General features: G+C 28.9%; 1 protein-coding gene across 1 annotated transcript in view; it reads right to left on the bottom strand.

The window, feature by feature from the left end:
* The window catches only part of LOC107456707 (uncharacterized), a 58777-nt gene that overhangs the window by 25699 nt on the left and 19200 nt on the right, over positions 1-13878 (bottom strand). The gene's annotated exons all lie outside the window — the stretch shown is intronic.

Below are 13878 nucleotides of genomic sequence, written 5' to 3'. Positions count from 1 at the left end.
ACTTACCCCAACCCCCTGATTTTCATCAAAATTTGGGGGTTTGAAAAGTTGACCTATACACCGAAATAAACGATATTTTCTTTTTTTTTATGCAGTGAAATCTTTTTATTTTGTTATGAGGGAGAGCTGATCAGTCTGGGCTTCGGAGCACCTTTTTAAACATAGATATAAATACTGTATCGGGCTTCCGAATTAAAAGTTACTGTATCGAATCAATTTCAGCTACTTTTGTAAAGGATTTAAACTGCTATCAACTTTTGTTACTATACTGAAAAACCTTTTGATGTATAGCTGCCACCAAAAGTGGTGGGAACTATACACGTAATTTTCGTTTTTTAATTGCTCCTTTACAGACAACATATGTTTTCAAGCGCATTAGAATCAATTTATGGCTACATTGCAAAAACGTTTCGTTTAAAGAACAAGCAGATTTTTAGTACTATATTTGCTCTAACTCTTTCAAACAATTATGGTTTTCTCAATTTTGTATAATTTTCTGCGCGATAACTACAGTTTTTCAGAGATGTATTTAGTTTACCTCTACATCAAAATATGGCGGCTACTATTTACCAAAACTTTTCGTAGTGTTAGTTGTGAGAAAAAAAATCGGGTAAAATTACCGTACTGTATGGCAATAACATTTCTGGTGGACCGGGATAGCCTGGTCGATAGGGCTCTTGGCCCATGTCCGACAGTTCGTGGGTTCGAACACCGCCGGCCAAAGACTCCCCGTGTAGTTGGTGACTGATGCACGTTAAAATTCTGTCGAGTCGCAAAGTCCTCCATGTTCCCATGACAAATCAATACCTCTGGGGGTACTGGATTGGAGATCGATCGTTCTCTGATTCAGGTCAAAATTTCGATCTGTGGATGAATGGATGTATGAATGGGTCAGCCTTATAAACAGGTGTGACGTATGATGTGGCAGAAGTCGAATTCTTGGCCATGGATGGCGCCACTGAAAAACAAGAACCGCGCACTCAGCCTTAATTTGCTCGGTTTCACCAAGCAGACTTGCCCGTGTGGCAAGTGGCATTAGAATCAACCAACCCAACCATTTCTGGTAAAAAAAAAGGCGTAATTCTGGTTAATAAAATCAAAATATACGGTATTCAAACCTTTCATTTGGTAATTTCCCCTTTCATATGATAATGGTTTACCAGAAATTATGTTTTTTAAAGTTTTAGTTTCTTATTACCACACATTGAGTAAGAAGAACAAAAAACTGTAGAAAGAATTTAACCAAAAAGGAATTTAACCAAATAAATCGTCTTCTGCCATGCTTTAAGATATCAAGAAAAATTTACCACAGCGCTTCGGTAAAAATTACCGATCTTTCTGATCTTCCCATAGATCAAGAAATACCGCAAATTTATCGATATTCCGGTGGTTCTGACTATATTTTTATTCTCAGTGTTTATCACTCATCATTATACCTTTACGTTCGGAATTTATTGACAATAAATTGTAACCGGTGACCAAGAGCTGTTACATAACCATAAAGGGTTAATATAGTGCTTATTTCCTTTTAAAAAAACCGGACAGTTTACTACTTGACCCAATGCGTACTTCTAAAGTATCTTAAGAATTGAAAATAGTTAAGTAAGAAGTAGTTACTAATGCAATATTTTTAAGTATAACAATAACAAAAAAATTATATTTTTAAAAACGCAGTCTAAGAAAATTACTTTGGTTATGATATAACTTTGTTTATCTTACTATCTTAACCTTCTTATTGAATTTCTCCAAGTATTTTACAAATAATTACTTTATAGAAAATGTATATTGATTTAAAAAATAAGTTATACATGTTAGCCTGTTTTCACTTAGTTTTGAAGTCAACGAGTTTGTCTACGAATTCATTTTTCACAAAAAAGTTTAGAGGAACAAACAAAATCGTTATGTAAATACAATTTCTATCAGGAAAGAATCCTGTTTCACGTAAGTGTTTTGTTTAAGTTTAATATTTGTCTTTTCCATTTCATTTTATCTTTTTGAAAATAGCATTTTGGTATTTAAAATCTTTATACACTTTTTCACATTGTTTAAATATTAAAATCTATTCAAACGAAGAAATAATTTGAATAGAACCTGGAAAAGTAAAACATATAAATATTTTTATAACGATAAGTACGATGAGTTTTTCACCAACATTTTTTTCAGAATTTGCATTCATACTTTTAATTCACAAATTTACAAATAGCTATATATTTGAGTTTCTTTTCTATTTCATAGCCAGCATTGGTGAATGTTTCTTAATTGAGTTAAAATAAATCAGCGAAAAACAATTTGTTTGTTTAAACAAAAGAAATTTAGATTACTTTTTTTATTACATTGAATTATATTTATTACTCGCAAGCAGTATATATATATATATATATATATATATATATATATATATATATATATATATATATATATATATATATATATATATATATATATATATATATATATATATATATATATACATATACATATATATATATATATATATATATATGTGTGTGTGTGTGTATTTACGTTCCTTTAGTCAATTTGAAAGTTCCCAAGTTAGTGTAATTATTTAATAAAAGGTTTGTCTTCTCTCTGTTTTATCGATAAAAGGAAAAAAATATCGCAAAAATATAATAAACATCTCTTTTAGCTACCTTAATGTTTAATAAATTTAACTTTTCGTGGGTCAGATGAAAGCTTCTTGGGCTACAAATTCTGTCCTAGTCTCATCTAAATGCCTTATTAACACACCAGTTTCCAAGGCAACGTACCAGTAATTTTCGAAAAATTCAAATAATAAGTTATACAATTATTTTCAAAAAGTTGTGATTCGCTGTAGGTGTTCAAGATATATATCGAAATACGCAAAAAGTGAATTTTAAAGTGAATAAAACTTTTCACCGCTATCCTGACCAAACTTTTTTTCACCAACAGTATTTTATAGAATCTGGCTATCCTACATACTTGGAGGATCAAGAATTCAAATTGTTACTACCCGTTTATAGGGCGAACCCATACATACATCCATGTATTCATCCACAGATCATAATTTTGGCCTGAATCAGAGAACGATCAGTCTCCAATTCAGTACCCCTAGTGGTATGGTTTGTTGTGGGAACATGGAGGACTTTGTGACTCGATAGATTTAACGTGAAACTAGCCAACATTTACTTAAATAGTTAGAGTGAATACTTGGAAAGTAAAAGAGTTTTCATTGAAAAACACTGATTTGAAGAATACCTATTTAATATTTGCAAATAAATTATTCTTTTCAATTTACCTTTTATCCATGTAATGCTTTTATTTACAGGGAAATCTGCCTCTATTTCTTCAAATATTATGAATAAAAAATATTATAAATATGAAATATAGTAAATATGAAATATTATAAGTATGAAATATTATAAGTATGAGATATATAAAAGAAATTAGTTTTTAATAAGGTACGTAATAACTTATTAAGATGTTTGTTATTTCTCTTTCTCAATAATTAAAACTCAATAAATTCCTGCCAATTCCTATGTATTTTATTTTGATTAAAACAAGTTAACATAATATTTGATTTAAAATATTTTTAAAAAATTAATATGGATTTTATTTTTATGGATTAGCAAGGAAAATAATTATTGGTGGAAATGTCAGCAATAATTTTCGTTTTCTGTTTTCAATCAGTTTTGACACAGAAAACGTTAATGACACGTAAGTTCGTTTTCTGGGTCAGTAAATAATAATTTTATAGACGTGTCAAAATTAACGCAGTCACTACACGATAAGAAAAATTTGGTGTACAGTAGCCACAATTTTTGATGTTAGGATGTGCTAAAAGTTTCTACTGTGATTGTAGTCACATTTTTCTATTTCCGTTTGCACAGTTATAGTTTTATTCATTTATTTGTGTGTTTACTGACAATGTGTATTTTAATTCATATTTAAATCAAATTACAGCTTCTTTGAGAAAACATTTGGTTTAAAAACAAGCACATCTTTAGTAATATCTTCACACTAATTCTTTTTGTCAATTTTCTACATTTTTTCGCATTACAGTTATGTTTTTTTAAAAACTTATTTAGTTAAGCACAGTACCGCAAATAGTGGTAACTAAACACCAAATTTTTTTTACAGTGTACTTACAGTCATCTAAAAATCCAATGTAATTTTTATAAAAAAATTTCTTTTTCGTTTTTGTCTTAAGAAATATTTTTCTTTGCGGACATCAAATTGAATTGAAAAATGAACATTCGAAGCAACAAAAAGCAAATCTGAGATGGAAAACGATAACTAAAAATGACATAGACGATAATTTACAATTCTTTGTTCGCTATGTTTATGTTTATTTTTTAAAACAGATTTATAAATAATTTATTTTGAAATGTCAATTTCGAACTATGAAGGTTTTAAGGATAGGATCTGGCTTTATTCCAAATTAAGTTTTCTTGCATCTCATACATTTTCCGGGGGGAAAATCCGTCAGATATTTTTTTGTATCTCTGTGTTCTGTTCTATTGATCATTTGCCTTTGAGCTCTTCAGCTAGTTGCCACCTGCGATAGATCTTTTTTTGTGTAATTGCATTCTCTTCATTGATATTTTTTTCGTTTTCCTAAGATGATGTGATTTATCTAATAAACAAACTCTATAATTACGCTTGAAAGGGGTGTAGTAATGTAATTTGAACATTGATGTATCTTTTTGCAAATAATTAAAAAGTTTATTAGAAAAAACTTGTTAAGTTGGGGCAGTTTTGTTTTCATAGATGTTATCAAATAAAATTAAAAATGTGAAATATAAATTGAACATTTGACACATGGTAACATACATTTATTTGATACACAGTAATATAGTTCTGATACAATACAATATCTAATGTATACAGAGTATCCAGACAGGTCTTTTGCAGTATTTATATCTTAGCGTACAACCAAATTTCTAGAGTGTAAATAATACCGAGCTGCGATGGTGCAAAAAGGCGTTGAGCTCTCACTATGTAAGGACAGGGTTTGTTTACCGGTAAAGGCATGAAACCCTGCCAGATTCAAATCGATGAAAATCAGCTTGTATGTGAGTAAAATTAATAACTGGGTTGCCTCAACAATGCCTTCAATTTGTCCTTGATCTTGAAATTGTAGAGCCATCTTTTTCATGACACCCTAGCTGAGGAGTAATTTACCCTTTTTTTCCCTCTTAAATCCTTCTTTACGAAGAATTTAAGAAACCTTTGTAAATGATTAAAAGTATTACAATTTCTCATAATCTTGAAAATTATTACTTTGGTTTAGTATCTCACATGAAACAAATTGGTGTCTAGATTTCAAAACATATCTTTAATTACAGTTTTGAATGCTTTCCCAAAGAAAGCAAAATTTATAGTACTTTTCCTTGACAAACAAGGGCATAGCGTGTTTTTATTATTTTTTTAATCAGTTATATATGTATAGAATAATAGATAAATACAAAAAGGACCAAAAGGAAAAAAACGAAGAAAATTAAGAAAAACAGTAAGTTTTATTTGCTGCGCATAAGCTGTAAGTAAATAGAACTAATAAAATGAGTTCAAAATGTGGAGAAAACATGGAAAAATTACAGAACAATGAAAAAAGGGAAAAAGAAAAATAATAATAAAAATTATAAAAACAAGGCTAAATGGTAAACCAACAGTCAAAATAATGTCTTAATTAAAAACCTCTTCAAGAATGAATGCCTATTGTACTTTGAATAAAGAATTTTTAAGAAAACACATATTTTAATTCAAAAACTGTTAAAAAGACTGCGAAAAGCGTAATTGACATTAAACATTTTAAAATGAAAAGATTAGAATTAACCTGTTTATAAAGTTTTTACTAAGAAATCTTATTGATCATTTTAAATAATCCTTATCAGGATTTGATTATCAGGATAATTTTAATTTATATGCCTTAAAAATACTTAGTTTGTTCAAAAAATTTAATTAAAATTTTTTAATTGATTTATTAAATAAGTTTCTTAACATAGTTCAAAATTAATAGTTGCTCAACGTGTTTGAGATTTGTCTAGTAGTTTAATAATAATGAGGATTCAAACAGCGTAAGTTTAATCTTGATCACATAGCATGTCTTAGTAAATCTGCGAGCTTAATTATACTATATATTACATTGGGTAAGATATTACACGAGGGTGATTTACTTCATAAAATACTTGAACAAATCCGCAGTTAGAACTTGAATAATAGCTCTATCTACATTTCACTTAATAAGATCATTTGTGTAACACATATTTAGCAAAATATTTATGAATCGTGTTCTTTGTAAATTAAATAACTATAAGGGTTAAAAAAAACTTTTTCCATTGTCAAAATCATTCTGATAAAATCTTGTAACAGGTTCACAAGAAAGAAATAGGAAATAAAAAGGTTTAAACGTATAAATTTTTTTAAAAAAAACTTGGAAAAATATTTAATGTTTCACATATTATTAAATGTTTTTGACATGATGTCTTAGATCATTCAGAAAAGAAAATATTATTCTACCTGAATCTATGTTTTTTGCTCTAGTCAATTTTAGTTAATATTAATCTAGTTAATATTAATTTTCAAATCATTAAAAAGGAATATCAAGTTAAGAAGAATTTCATCCACCTTTTCACTTAATGTTACAGATATGATACCAATGTATATAAGAAATTGATTATAATACAATTAACAAATATTTTAGATTTTAACAGCATTACAGTTGCTACATTTTACTCTGTAAAAAAGTTAAAAAACGAGGCACCCTTGTGAGCACCATTAATATATTATACCAAATTTTATCCTCAATTAAATTTTCCTTTCCTTGATAGATAACACTTGAGAAACAAATACAGAATATGAAGTTAGTTTTGCTCCTAAAGCTGCAGATTTAAAAAAAATACTTTTAGTCAATTTTTGTTCGAAATGCACAAGCTTAAAAACGTTACATATAATAGGGGTTCATGTAAATGTTGCTACAAACTTTTAGGGGAGTTAGGGCATGTAATCAGTATTAAAATTGGTAGCTTAAAGAGAGAAACCGATTGCAGATTTGAAATCACGTTACGAAAATACGTAAAATCTGTTAGAAAATCTGATGCAATCGAAAAGAATTGTCCCTTAGTGTAATTATTGACTTCGTTTAAAAGTTTTCTAATTTTTTAAAATATAGATTCAGGTAATAAAGTTTCGGTCAAGCTTTTGTTATGGCATTTACAACTTTCACATTTTTTAAACATTGAAAATTTACTTTTCTAAAGACTTTAAGTGCAACGTTTGAAAAGAGAACCACACAAAAATGTTAAAAATTCATGGCTTGACTTCATTAATATTTTAAAACCCAAATCCAAACTTTCCTGTTATTGAGAGTTACTCAAACATTTTTTTTAAGAACTTATTGTTTATAAATATAATTAATTTTTTTCTCGTATTTTTATGCTTTGAGGAAATTAAGACATTTTGTGAATTGCTTAGTTTTAAAGTTTAACTAGTTCCGAGTCATATAGCACATAGCAATTCATGTTTAACAACATTAGATATCATCAATTTTTAAATAAAATTGTAGCACATTTTGACAAATGATAAGGGAATTCACTTATCATTATTATAGGAAAAAAATAATCCTACTATAGCAGTGTAGAAACTCTCATGGCTCTCAGTAAAGTGTGTTTTCACGATAAAAAAAGATTTGATTGATGATGAGATAGAGTCGTAAGGCAATTCTCTTTATAATGTACTACCTATGAAATAAAAGCTCTTATTATAGGCTTATCTAACTTCCATTAAAGAGAATTATGCATTCTATTTTTAATCCAATATAAAGTTATTGAAGTGTAGCGGAACTTTTTCACAACTGTTTTATTGTCCAGTTCAGGCATTAAAATTTCCAACTTTAATTTCTTGGCTTAGAGGTTTGGTTGGCAGGAATTAACATGACAAGAACTTTTTTCTCTTCATGTGAATGGATAATGGTTTATTTGGAAAAGAAAAGAACTGAAAAGATATTGAGTCATTTGAATATGAAATGTTAATTAGATAATCTTCGTTTTTTTATTTATGTAAAATCATTGGCGTATGAAAGGTACTCGATGAAAATATTTTGATAAATGGAAAGCATCTTGTTTCCCATTTATCTTTCAGCTTAATTTATAGAAATTTATGCAACCATTCAATGCATTTCATTTCAAAATAAAGATAGGACAATTTGAGAATATGTAATTAGGTTTCTAAATAGTAATCAAATTTCCTATCTAATTACATGTAATGATAGTATAAGTTTGTAAATAGGTATCTAAATTCACATATTATAATGTAACTAATGGGATCTATTAGTTATCAGTATAATAGCGATAATATTTGTTGCAGTTCTTACAAAATATTTTCAAAGTAAAGAATTAAAATTAATGTTATTAAATAAAAATAGCTCATAGATATGATATTAAGCAAGGTGCTGAATAAAAATAGCTTACTGTGATAAGTTAATTATTAAATTTACAAGCAGAAACATGTAGTTACTTTATATTTTTCCCTTTTACGATCATTGTGTGTAAAAACAATCTATTTAATCCTTTTCTTGTAAATAGAATTTATAATGACTTTGTTGCAAATTTTACTTCAAGTTCACCCAATGAAAGAAAATTGCAATTTTTCTAAAAATAGGGTGATTTGTAAGTACTACGTTTAAAGCGAACTTCCTTCTTTGAGTATTTCTGGGTATCTTATTTCGAGTTTTCTACTAGCAAAATTATTAAAGCAATTAACTGAAAAAATTTGAGGATTCTCAAAAGCTAACCTCTAGTATAACGGCTAATGGATAGATAATAAGATAAAAAAGTATTCTGTTTCTTGACAATTCCTTTGCAAAAAGAAATATTGTTTTGTTTTGTAAAATAATAACAAACTTTATTCCAGTTATTTTTTTCGGCATGTGGTTAGGATTGAATTTCTTTAATGATTTTGGTGAACTTATGTCTTTTTCCATTACCGCCACTAAAAAAAAAAATCATACTTGGATTTGGAAACAGTTCTGTTGAGACATTGATAGAATAGAATAAGTATTTAAAGAAGGGGGAGTTTGTTTATTTCGTTTTTATTAAAATAGTTTTATCTAGTTGATTTGATATTTCATATTTTTTTTTATCCAACTAACATGAAAACTGCGTAAAAAGATTTTATTTCCCACTGAAATACGTAAACTGAAAATAAAAGGTATGATCAAAGCTACTAAAATATAATAAAAATTACCGTATTTCTGGCTCGGTGGGAGCACCAAAAACTTCGTTAATTTTTACCGGAGCGCTTTCGTAAAGATTTTGGTAAAATTAACAATAAAATTCGGTTTTATAAAGTGTGATAAAGTTTGGTAAATGTGGCAAGATTTAGTAATTTCAACGTTATATCTCAGAGCATGGCATAAAAACGAGTTATTTAGTTAAATTAATTTTTAACTTTTGTACTAAATGTGTGGTAATTAGAACTATAATTTTGAAAACGAAAATTTCCGCTAAATCGTTAACATGCGAAAGGAAAAAACAACCAAATAAGTGGCTTAAATACTGTATATTTTGGTTTTAATTACCTAAATTATGACTTTTTATTAAAAATGTCCTTTTAGCAGAATTTTTTCTTCGTGAAAGAGATGTGCAAAATTTTTTTGCATTGATTTCTTTAAAAAGCTCAGCATTTCAGCTATTTATAAATTTATATCATTCAACTCATCATAAAAGCTATTTATTTTAGTTTTATTTAATTATTCAATCATGTTTAAATAATCAATTTGATATTTTATATTTTTATATCCAATTAACATGAAAAATTTGCTGAGGGGCTTTAATTGCTACTGAGATATGTTTGAATTGTGTAAAAAAATTTTATTAATTTTTTTAAGAAAAAAGATAATTATTTAAATTTTTTGTTTTAACTTCCATGTAGGAAAATTTTGTGTAAGAAGAAATTTTTTTCTGACCTATTGTACAAGGCAAAATTCAAAAGATAATTTTATGATAAGACTTGCTTTATTTACAAGCTTAAGTAAAAAAAAAAAAAAAAAAAAAAACTTAATATGATTAACATGCTATTACCTTGCATAAACGAGCGTAGTTTAAAGCAGGCGTAATTAAAATGAGCATCATACGTTTTGCAAAGAACTGTTGAAAAAAAAGCTTATTTAATAAAATTTGATTTACCCAGCATCTTGTAACTCAATATTACTGAGAAAATCATTGTAGTGAAGTTGTAAAGAAACATGACTGATAAATTTCTAGAAAAAATTCGACGCCTATATTTATTTAATTCCCACATTCAGTTTAAATAGTTTAAGGGTTATTAATCTAAACAAATGATTGAAAAATGATGAGTAGCCTGCAAATCGAAAGTATTTTAAAAGATAATTTCTAGATTTATGTTTTCTTGTGCAACTAACATCTCTGATTCACAAAGACTACACTCTAAAAAGTAACTATAAATTTAAAAACTCTTTAAAGAAGAATACAGATTTTTCGATTTTTAATCGATATTTGCAAAATGTTAATAATTCCCGTTATTTTATAGTCTTTATATATTTGACGGTTTAAGGCTGTTTTGTTGACAAAACAGTTTTTCTATGTTTTTCCTTCAAATCACAAACGGACAAAACATTCAGTTCAAATTCTAGTTTTTGGCATTCAATTTTGCTTTTCGTACGATAACTTTATCTTTTTCATATCATTTTATAATTGTTTTTTATACTAGTTCTTACTTTTCAGTAATTATTTTACGGTTATGAACATCGAATAAATAAAACTGTAAATGGATTTTACTCTAAAAATGATACTCTACCGGATTATAACGTTTCTTTAGATGTAATTTTTTGTTAAGCAGTTTAACAATTTTATGAATGGGGAGGTCACTTTAGATTTAAATGTAATGTTACACTTAAATAAGATTTCAATGAGACTTTTAAGATCAAAACAGTTTGCGTGTTTTCTTCATAATGAAAACTTGTGCTTCTGTAGCTCAGGGGGGTGTAGCACTTGCCTCGCAATGAGTTAACCTAGGTTCGAATCCCTGCGTTGATTGGTCGTACGAGCTCTACTCTCGGCTCTCACCGACCTCAATGTTATCATGGATATTTTGTAGATAATAAAAAACAAAATAATAAATTATTTAATGAAAATAACCGAGTTTTTTTCTTTAAATAACGGAGTTTGTAAAATGACGAAATTTTTTTGCTTAAGTAACAATAGTTATGAGCTTAAAAAACAGTTGTCTGTTTTTAAATAACAATATTTTTCTGTGAAATTAGCGGTTTTATTCTGGCACACCTTCTGACATTTCTTCCGTAAATTTAACAGATTTTTTACAGTGTAAAAATTATTAAATAGGGATCCAAATAAATATAATATAGTAAAATACAGGGCAACAAAAAAGTATAGGGATCACTTTTGTGGTTATCTACCACTAAAGTTTTAAAACCTTTTTACATATATATCATACTGATCCAAAGCTCTGCTATTAGACTTTCAATTGCAATACTATTTTATAAAATCACAAAAATGCCTTTGAAGAAATTTGACGAAAAGCTAATTGGTCAAGTACAAGCATTTTTAGAACTTCGCTGGAGCCACAGGATTATACAAACCCATTTAAAAAAAAAAGGTATAGCGATTTCACTCAGCCATATCAGTCGCATTAGGAATTCAAAACTCGGAAAGATGCAAAATAATGCAAAACCAAAAATAAGTGGACGACCAAGCAAATTGAAGAAATCAGATTTGCAGAAGCTTGATAAGATGACATCAAAACCGGATCCACCAACACAGGCAAGCATGGCTAAAGCTCTTAACGTGAGTCAACAAGTTGTAAGCTATCAACTAAAACAAAAGTTGAAGAAAAAATGCCATAAAAAACCAAAATGTCATCATTTAAGTGAGAGATCGGTGCAGATTAGGAGGCAACGTTCATGGCCCCTCTACAAGCTTCTCCGTAAGGACAGATGGCGAAAGTTCATTACAACTGATGAAGCTTGGATCTATCTATCTGATACCAATGCTAAATCTAAAGTTCAATATATTAGCCGTGGGCAGAACAGGCGAGACTTGACACCATCAACCACGGTGCCTCATCCCAAAGGCGTAATGGTTTGGATGGGCATATCCGCCCATGGTGTGACCAAACCTCGTTTTGTGAAACCTGGAACCAAAATAAATTCTGAGTATTACATACAGAAGATATTAAAGCCCTTTTTTAAGGATGATTACTGCAGATTGTACCCTAATGGTGATGCTGTGTTTCATCAGGACTCTGCCCCATCGCATGCATCTAAGGTCACCCGAAATTCCTAACAGATCAGCAAGTGCAATTCCTGAGACCAGAACAATGGATTCCAAATAGTCCTGATGCTGCACCTTGCGACTATTTCCTATAGGGACACCTGAAAAACAAACTGAATAAGTGAAGAATTTCTACATTGAGAGGCCTTCAAGGAGCTATTAGAGAAGAGGTGAAGAAAATCCCCCAGGAAATCATTTTGCGGGCTTTAAAATCATGGCCGAAGCGTTGTAGACAAATCTAATATGCCGGAGGTCGACATATTGAGAAGCATCGCTGAATTTATGTAATAAATTTTGGAAATAAAAGCATCCAAAAATGATCCCTATATTTTTTTGTTACCCTGTAATATGCCGCTTATAACAGTTACCGAGAAGCAAGTATTGTTTCGATTGGCTTTCATTTTTTAAAACAAAAATCAATACAAGTCTAAACTTTTGATTAGATACTGCCAAGGAATTTTAAAAATAAATAAATTTAGTACTCTGTCCCTTTTTAAAGACATTCATTTAAAACATATCTTTAAAACAAAGTCTTGTGCTGATATGGGTGGGGAAAAATTAAATTTCTAATAAACATAGTTTTTTTAAAAATTTTTTTACCTAAATTCTTATTTATTCATAATATATAAACTAATTTGTGATAAAGTCACGTCAAAATTTTATTGCAGCAAGTCAGGATTCGTACGCACCTGTGAAAAATTAATAGCTAGAATATATTTTTTTGAAGTTATTGACAATTTTGCATATTTGTGTTCTGTAATCAACAATATTACAATAGAAATACAAAAGAGAATCACTATAGCCAATAGATGTTTTAATGGAATTCAAAAATACATAAAATCTAATGTAATGTAGTGAAAAACAAAAGTTTTATAAATCTCTTCTAAGGTCAATTTTAACATATGCTTGTGAAACCTGGACCACATCCTGTACCGATGAGCTTATGTTGGGTACCTTTGAGAGAAAGGTCTTAAGAAGAATTTTTGAAGGAATTCGAAAAAATGGTGTGTGACTTAAAAGAACAAATTTAGAGCTTTATCACTCAATTAATGAATCCAACAAAATCAACTTCATTAAACGACATAGAATAAAATGGGCAGGCCACGTTATCAGAATGGATGAAGATCCTGCCAGAAAAACAGTTTTCAATGCCAGACCAGTTGGCAGACGAAAAAGAGGTGGGCCGAATTTGAGATGGATAGGTGGCCTAGAAAAAGACCTTTTGGTCTCAAAAACTAAAAACTGGAAAACACCAGCAGGAACAGGTTAGCCTGGGAAAAACTTCTTGAGAAGACCAAGGCCCATCCTGGGCTATCGAGCCATTGATGATGATGATCTATTTTTTTTTATAAAAAGCTCAAAATTTCTTACTACTTTCACTATCAAAATAAAAGTTCATATCTTCCACCTTCGGATCTATATATATTTCCTTAGGAAAAATAAAATTTTCTGGTAGCTAGAGAAATAATAATCTAAAAAAAATATATTAATATTATTGCACTTTTTAATATTTTTCAAGCGCGTATGACCCCTTCAAGTAAGACATAGTATCACTTAAATCCACCCATATTTACAATTATCCTTGTTAAAA

This window comes from Parasteatoda tepidariorum, chromosome 11 (genome assembly GCF_982258835.1).
Source record: "Parasteatoda tepidariorum strain Cologne lab strain chromosome 11, Ptep-v5.0, whole genome shotgun sequence".
NCBI lineage: Eukaryota > Metazoa > Arthropoda > Arachnida > Araneae > Theridiidae > Parasteatoda > Parasteatoda tepidariorum.
The sequence above is the reverse complement of the archived record's forward strand: the minus strand, read 5'-3'. Positions and strand labels throughout refer to the sequence as shown.